The following is an 8,624-nucleotide window of genomic DNA, read 5'->3' on the forward strand; positions in this document are numbered from 1 at the left end:
TTAGCTTATATCGGTCTCCAATTTCACATAGCCAAATGTCATGTAAGGTTTGCAGATAGCATTACACCTTCCAAGGGATACATTCAGTAAAACTGCCTTTGGGAGCAACTAGTCAAATTCCAAACATCTGATTGATTTGGCTTTTATAGCTCTTCCTCATTTATTGTGTGCAAATATTCACAAGGAAAGACTTTAGTGTTCTGATATGTTGGAGAATTGCTATTTTTTCATGGAACAAAATGTATTTGCAAACATTAAAGAACTATTTCTGCTGAAAGGATAACATCTACTACAGCAATCACTACAATGGGTGATTCTGCAGGAACCCCCCTTGACCTTGGAATTCCTTTATCTTATATGATTTAGTGCTACTTAATCAATTTTCAGGAGAAAATGGAACTTTAAAAAAACACTATGTGGCTACTTGCCATAGGGGAAGTTTTCCCTTTTGTTAGAGGGCTCAAGGTTCTTTAATTTTTTTTCCCTTCTCTCTTTTTTTGGCTCGTTTAACCCATATATAACATTAAGCAGCTCCCTGGCTGACAGACAAGGCCATCTCATCATAAGGTAAATGCTGATATGCTCCATTACACAGTAAGTTTAAAATCACAGCCACAATGAGAAGGTTGTACTCTGAAATTAAATGCCTCTTCTGGAAGGTATCAGCCACCAGCTAAATACATGAATGTTATCATCATACTGTGAAGGTTCCCATACCTTCTCAGTGATTTCTCATAGGTAGGTGCTCACAGCACTGACTCCTCCTTCTTCACAGCACAGCCAACAAACCACCTCTCTCTCCTCACCCAGCTAACCCACTCTTTTGTAGCACCCTTCCTTATTGGACACAGCTGTGGCCTGTTAAGGGCAGGCCTGTTCCTAATCTTTGGTGATTAGTACAGCTGCAACTCCTTGGGTCGGAGCCTACCTTCTGCACTATTTTCTTACGTTCTATCCCTCCACACAAGAATAGGGCAGAGCCCACGTAGCCCAGCAAAGATTTCAGAAGAACTTCTTGTACGTCCACCATGGATTATTCTCCTTTGCATGATTACATTTCTTTGTGTTCATTCTCTCCCATTCCATAATTACTTCTCACCCCACAGATAGAAAAGATGAAATTTCTTTTCCCCCTTTTCCAGCATGCAGACATACACTAGCAGGTTGTATGTAGAAAAGTAGAATTTTTTACCATGAAAATGTCACAGTTTTGTGGAAATGTTTTATTTTCTTCATCCATATTTGGTCCTCTCTTCTATCTGATATTCTCTCCACCCACAGCATCAGCATCTACAGCTAGACTTATATAAGCTATCACACTGTTTTTCATAGCTGGTCACAGCAGATGCCAGTCTCAAAGTTTGGAGGGTAGCATAGAAGACTCAGAGATTACATAAAAGAAATGTAATCTTTCTACAGGTGTAGCATATGATAGTTCTTCTCAGGAAACAGTATCACCAAATAGGGAGCTATTGCCTGCAACATATTCAGATTATATATATATGTATATATATTTAGTACCTCACATAGTCTACACTTTTTGAAAAGCATCAGGAATGAAAATGAAGTCTGGCACCCTTTGATAATTACACCTACTCAGAAGTAAAAACGGAGTGGATTCAAAGGTAGGAATATTTTAAGGAAAATAAAAACCCATGGGCATTATGGGGAGATATTGTTGGCAGGGGAGGTATGGAAAAGAAGGAAATTTTACAGTAGGGTTCACACTATACTAAATAATGTCAATATTGTTATATAGATAATGTTAAATTTTAAGTAGTTATGTGCCATATGCATGAAAGTCTCAGCACTGTTGAAAAACAGAAGCATTAGATTTGGATGCACTGACAAACCACTATGTATTCCATAGCAATATTATTCTGCCAGTGGGGTTTAATTTCATACACTGAAAAAAAGCTCCAAGTTTTGAAACAAAAATTGTTAAGAGTCACCATAATATCAAAATATTAAAGAATTTAGAGAGAAGGCAGTTAAAAAAAAAGGGGTCAGAATACCTTATAGGAAGAGTTAATCACGTGTGATATTGAAACAGCAGAAATGTGACAAAATAAAGTTTTATGTAATGTAATGTCATGAGCTTTATGCTTTTTATTTTAATAAGAATATCTCTAAGTTAGTATGGTATGAGAAGATGTATCATCTGTCTATATGAAAACTCTAATCAGATTATTGTGTATAGGACTAATGAGTTATAGTTAATAATTATGTCCACTGGTTTGAGCATCTTTGCTGAAGAATAAGATTTTCAGACATGTATGGTACAGGGAAGCAAAGAAATAGACAGATAACACCTTTCCAGTGAGAGCCTGGACCACAACACCATTGCACACCAGTACAAGTTCACATTTAGTCTGAAATATTACAGAGCTTTGAAAAAAGAAAGATATATTCAAATATTTTCATGAAACTCCTGAGTATTTAATCAAATAATATTTCAAATTGAAAAGATTAAAATTAAAATTACAATTTTTTTGCTAGCTTGGATCCATTTTAAAAATGTTTTTAGCTTCATTCTTCTTTTTCCTGTCATGATACATAGTACTGTGTATTCAAGGAAAGTTGTTCATTGTACTTTTATTTTTCTGTAATATTCAGAACTATCGCCTCATTTTAAATGGGGAAAATTGCTTTATTCCAAGTACAAACCATGAATATATTTTGCAAGTCTACTTGGAAGAGTTAACAGGAAGATGGAAAATTATAATTTCTCAGGCACATTTTCAAAGTTCAAATTCAAACTTTATTGGCAATAAATAGACAAACTCAACATCTGACATTTTATTTAGTGATAGGCTTGATTGACAAAGTTATAAAACTCAGTCTTATTCAGAATATTCCTGACATTTTGAGTAGCTATGATTTGAGAAGGTTGTTTCAGCTTCACAAGTACAGCCAGATTTTGAGAAGACCTCAAGGCCAGATTTTTAAGTACTCTTCCTCTAAAACTGGAAATAATTATTTTAAAATAATATTTTTTCTTCTAAAGGAAAAAAAAAGAGCAAAATGCAATAGCTCCAATCATAATACTTAGGATATACTTTTCTAATTGAATCTCTTTTGGCAATCTTTTGGCCAATTAGAGTGCTAAAGGGGAGCTTTAGGAAACATGACCTCAGCCAGAGGTGCTGAGTCTTTATTAGCTTTTACCAGTTTGATCTTCATGAAATTCAGACACTACAATTTTTCACACCTAAAGAAGAAAAATGAAAAAAAAATTATATGATCAGTTGTACAGTTGATCCTTTAATACAATATCTATACACATAAGAGATGTATATATATATAGAGATAAGTATATATACATAAATACATGTGTTGCCTGGTCAGTCACATCTGAAGATTCTGAGGGATTTTTTAAACTTAAGGACATAAGGATTATAAGCAACTGCAATAAGGCACCTAACACAATGGAATCCAAACTGGAATTGAAATTTCCTTCAAGTTTAAACAAAGTACAATGTTTAAACATCATCTTCTTGGATTTTTTTAAACTCAAAGTTTTTAGTAACTCCTGTGCTTATAAAAAAATATTTTGCTCACATTTTACTGTGTAACATCAGAATTCAAGCAAGTTGTATATGTTCAGCATCTCTTTCCACATTTGCATAAATACAGGTAAAATGAATAACTAACTTTCAGACTGGTGACCACGGACTGACTTTTTGCAAGGACGAAGTTTTGTACCAGCAAATACACAAAAGGAAGAGGCTTTCCAGTTGTAATAGCTCAGTTGTGAGATGAGATCTAATTTGAGATATGTCCTCAAGCAGTAATTTTCTTTGAAATAAGGAGCCTGACAACTTTTCTTTCCCATTCAAGACAGTGCAAGATAAATTGCAGTAAAACAGATTCAACAGCATTGTGAAAGCCAAATACTCTTTAGGAGACTACTCAGCAGACAGAAAACTGTTCACAAAGGTTTAATCAAGCTACTGGAGGATGGGTTGACTTAGGAGTGGGCTAAAGCGTTTTACTTCAGGACCCATGCACTTAATGACCATCTTTTTAGCTATTAGCTCAGCAAGAGACTGGCCTCAAAATGCTTTCTGTAGACATAGAGACAGATGTGCTTAGAGAGGAAGACAGTACATATTCCTTCTGGACAGTAAGGCCAAGTGTCTGTCTATGAGTTAAAATGTTAATCATGCTGAAGCTCTCTATTCAAGCTACAACCCAAGCTATAATGGTCTGTTGAGCAAAACATAGGGGTGGCAGGTATGTTAGATGGACAAGGCTGAAATATGACTGGGGCTTGTATCCATCATATGAAGACAGAAGAAAAATTTCCTCCATCTCCAAGATCCTCAAAACTACATGCATATAGATGCAGACAGATAAAACGACAATAGACGAAAAAACAAAGGATGTAATTATGGGTGGCACAATTGTTATAATGGATGGCAGCTCCCCCCACCCTGAGTCATCACAAATTGCAGAAAATAAGGAAACCAAGGAACTACTTAAGAAGATAAGGAAATAATTTCTTTATTCATTTCTTGTAGAGTCTAGTTTTGTAACTCTGAGCAAGGTAGGTGAAAAATAATTTACGTGCACTGTTAACATGTGTATGAGATTTTTTTTCAGATAGTTTCAGCTATAATTATGTGAACGAGAACCTGAAATTATTATTGTCATTGCTCAGCTAATATGCAAAATTAAGAACCTAAGAGAATAGATATTACTATATTCATCTGATGTTCATTGTATAAAAACTTATTTCAAGAAGTCCACCCCCTTCATACATACATATACATAAAAAATATGCAAAGGAAAATAATGCACACATTAAATAATGAAATACAGTATATGGTTATCAAGACAGTTTTTGATCATCCACATTTGTTTGTTTTTACTTAAGGAAATGACCATTGTAGGAGCATAGATTATGGGACATTAGGATTGGTGCTGCAGCCAAGCCTCATCCCTAATAGGACACAGCTGTGTAAAACAGGTGACCATTGTCAGGAGAAAAATATCACAGAATGCTGAGGTGCATTGACATCACAAAAGAGTAAAAAGGCACACAGGTGTGGTGCATGTGGTACAGGTGAGGGTATAAAAGGTGTACTGGGGAATAGTAGAGTGTTGATGCTTAAAACCGTTCTTGGTGTTGGTTGTGAGTCCTCCATCAGACCACTGCTAGCTTTAATGATTGAAGGGAAAAGATGATTATGAAAACTGATAGCTCATATAAGATTAGGTTCTGTTGCCTTTCTACACAGTTAATTTTTTCAGGTACATGCCAGTGAGACAAACTATGTTGTAAGGTGTTATTCAGTGTGACTGAGTCTTGCAACTTTGGGTTTAAGTCTAATTTAAAAAGCCAAACAGCTGTTGAAAAACAGCTATTGAAAATGTATATAACAACAGGTTAAAACTCAGAGAAGTGACTCAAATTTAAGCCAACAAGGCTTCCTAGTCCTGCAGCACCTCAGTAACAAGTCTGTGTGCAATTAATATTCAAGTTCTGTTTCAAATATGTTTCTTTTAAATTCTGAACCTGAATAAGCAAAGAAGGAGCAACTGATTTTCTTCATATCCTCTAGTCTTAAATTAAATTTTATAGATTAGATGGTATAGAATATGTCAATATTCAATTCTTTTAGAGAAATATGATAGCACTAAGACTTTGCACAACTGAGGGCAATCACAGTCTATTCACTAGAAGATTACATTCACATGCATTTAGGTTAAATACAGCAAAGATGGGTAAGTCATGTGATGACTTAATATATAATGGAATTTCTAACATTTTAAACAGAAATGTGATGCCAGATATGTGCTAAATTATCACTTTCCTGTCCACACTGCCAGCATGTATTGATATCCAGCAAACATATTTGAAGCATGCCATAGATCAGTTAAACCTTGCTTAAGTTTAAATTAATTTTCACTTTGATCCCACAAATATCTTTTTGTTCTGTCTCTGGTGTATTTGAATAGTACAAGAAATTAAGACTTTTAAGAAAGAAATGTGAACTCTGATGTTGGACATGAGATAACCCTGGCACAATACTATAGAAGCTTAAATGGATCATATAATTGGCAAATATTGGTAGAACTGAAAGTACTTTCACTTTGTATTGGGAAAAAACAGAAGCAGGAGAGCAGAAATAGGGTGAAGAAAAATGACTGATAGAAGAATTTGGAGGACAATTATTTACAAATATTGTTTCTCAAAAGCTCATGGAACAGGTTTGTCATTACAACATTTACTCAATGAAATAAAAACAAAATTTAATTAAAATACAACATTTGATAAAATCATTAAATATATTTTCTATTAAATAATACATAATTCCATAGTCTTTATTTTGCAAAATAAAATTTCTGATTATATCAACATATGTAAATATAGAATTCTCATAAAGTCATAGTGTTTTATTATGTAGAAATAAACAGAAAATAGATTATTCCTATGTATTAATTTATTAGATTTTTTTGAAATACATTGTTGGAAATCCAGAAAGCAGAGAAATTTCCTGAGAATCTAAAACATCCTCACCAATGTAACTGAGGCATGTGAGACTGCTTATAAAATGTGTCAAGTTAATGGAACAAAAATGCTGTAAATGAATTGAAAGACTCAACCTTGTAAACCCAAACCCAGATTTAGTAATTGAACCTGTTTTCAGCTTACATGTAAGAAGGAAATTATAGTCTCTCTATAATATATGTGTGTTTAATACTGGACCATAAGGAATTTGATCTGGAAGGCAAAGTGTAATTGACTAGGGTCTTATATAAAAGACCCTAAAAAAGTGTTCTTTAATATGATCTCAAAACTCAGAATGCTCAAAAACTAGTAACACAGTGGATAAAAAACAATTTTTAATTAGCATGTGAAAGAAAATATCTGTTAGTTATTAGATAAAGAAAAAGAGAACTAATAAAGCAGTTCAGGTGTCCACTGTGGTTTCATGAAAGTCATTCATCTCTCTTAGAAAATCTGTTTGATGGAACTGTCAGTTCTAAACCTGAAATTAAGCAAAGTTTATTAGTTCCTGTGCCTGAAGAAAAATAAAATCTGAACCAAAAGCAATGTCCTAAACAAGTTTTTGGAGGGGAACCAAGACACATAAACAATAACAAACTGAGAATTGAAGGAGATGCTGTTTCTTTGTTTTCAATGATATATACTCATACATATTTAAGTAGTTGGAACACTGATAGAAATCCATCTCTGACATTTACATGAAGGGCTGGAGTAGAAATTCTTATTTTTAAGCCTGGAGATGTTCTTTTATAAATGAAATTACAGGGCACTGCCAGACCATATACTGTAGATGGTATAATTTAAGTTTGATATAGAAAGACTTTTGATATGTGACAAAGGCTATTAATTGTGTTTTTTTCAAAAAAGAACGTGTCAAACATTTAATGCAGCCACTCAGTAGCAGAAAGTCCACATAAATTCTCTGCAGCATACCAAAGCTTCTCTCAGGTTTTCATACATTTCACTGTTTTCTTCCATGTTGCCTTCTTAAGTGCTAGCAGGAAAATCCCTTGGAATTGCATCCCCAAATTGCAAGTAATATCACATTGCTGAGAAATACAGCAGACCAAGTTACAAGATAAAAGAAAGGAGGATCAAATACAGCTAAAATACAGCTAAAATACAGCTAAAATACAAAAGATGAAATGAAAACAGATGATAGCAGCCTTAGGTTGCTCTTTACAATCCTTATTCAGACTGGTCAACAGCAGTGAAACTGTACATGGCTATGAAACAAAACCACTCTACCTAAACGCAGACTTAAATTTTAGTTTGATAAAGCGAACCATGATTGATAGAAGATTTCAGTAGAACTGTAATTTGTTTTAAGCCACACAATATAGTTTTAGAAATGCTTTCTGAATAACTAGTATGGTTTGTAAATTTAAAACATCATACTATCTCCCAGGTAGGTTTTCCCACACATTTTCTAGCTGGAATATATTTGCTGTGATGAATGTAGACAAGTAAGAAACTGCAATAATAATGGGCCGTGTTTCGTTCTCTATATCCATCTGAAAAGTTAATCTAACTGGAGAATGAAAACCAAATGACATGGACAGGAAGAAATCCGATTGTTACTGTTTGAGACATCCTGCCATCATAATAAAATTTTAATAATTTCAGCCTAAATAAATATTTTAGGGTTTTGAATGTTCAGCTCCTCCTCAACATAAATACATGGAAAACAGCAATGACAAAGAAATCACCAATGTGTTAGCCTTCTGCCTAATATTATTTGTGTATTTACCCACACACTTGCATGATCTCTAGGTTTATGTATGTACAGCTATAATCTCTTGGCCCACAAAATATATGCACACACAGCTCTTTTACTGGCATCATGAAAATAGTGGAAACAGTTCTATTTCTCAGGCTGCATCTTGTATTTATTACTTGAGATGTGCTCCCCTCACCAGACATCAAGTTAACAAAAATTGAAGTTCTGTAAGCTAATAATTTATGTTTCTGTGGGAACTGATAAGAGACAGATAAGCTGTGGTAATGTCAAATTGTCCTTAACAGGTACTGGCCCTTGGTGTAAAGTAGAGAAATAGTTTAAATAACTACTTACAATTAGTTTTCTTTTCTTTTATCTTCTCTTCTT

This window comes from Agelaius tricolor, unplaced genomic scaffold (genome assembly GCF_023055355.1).
Source record: "Agelaius tricolor isolate 1412-34295 unplaced genomic scaffold, bAgeTri1.0.p SCAF_1, whole genome shotgun sequence".
Lineage (NCBI taxonomy): Eukaryota > Metazoa > Chordata > Aves > Passeriformes > Icteridae > Agelaius > Agelaius tricolor.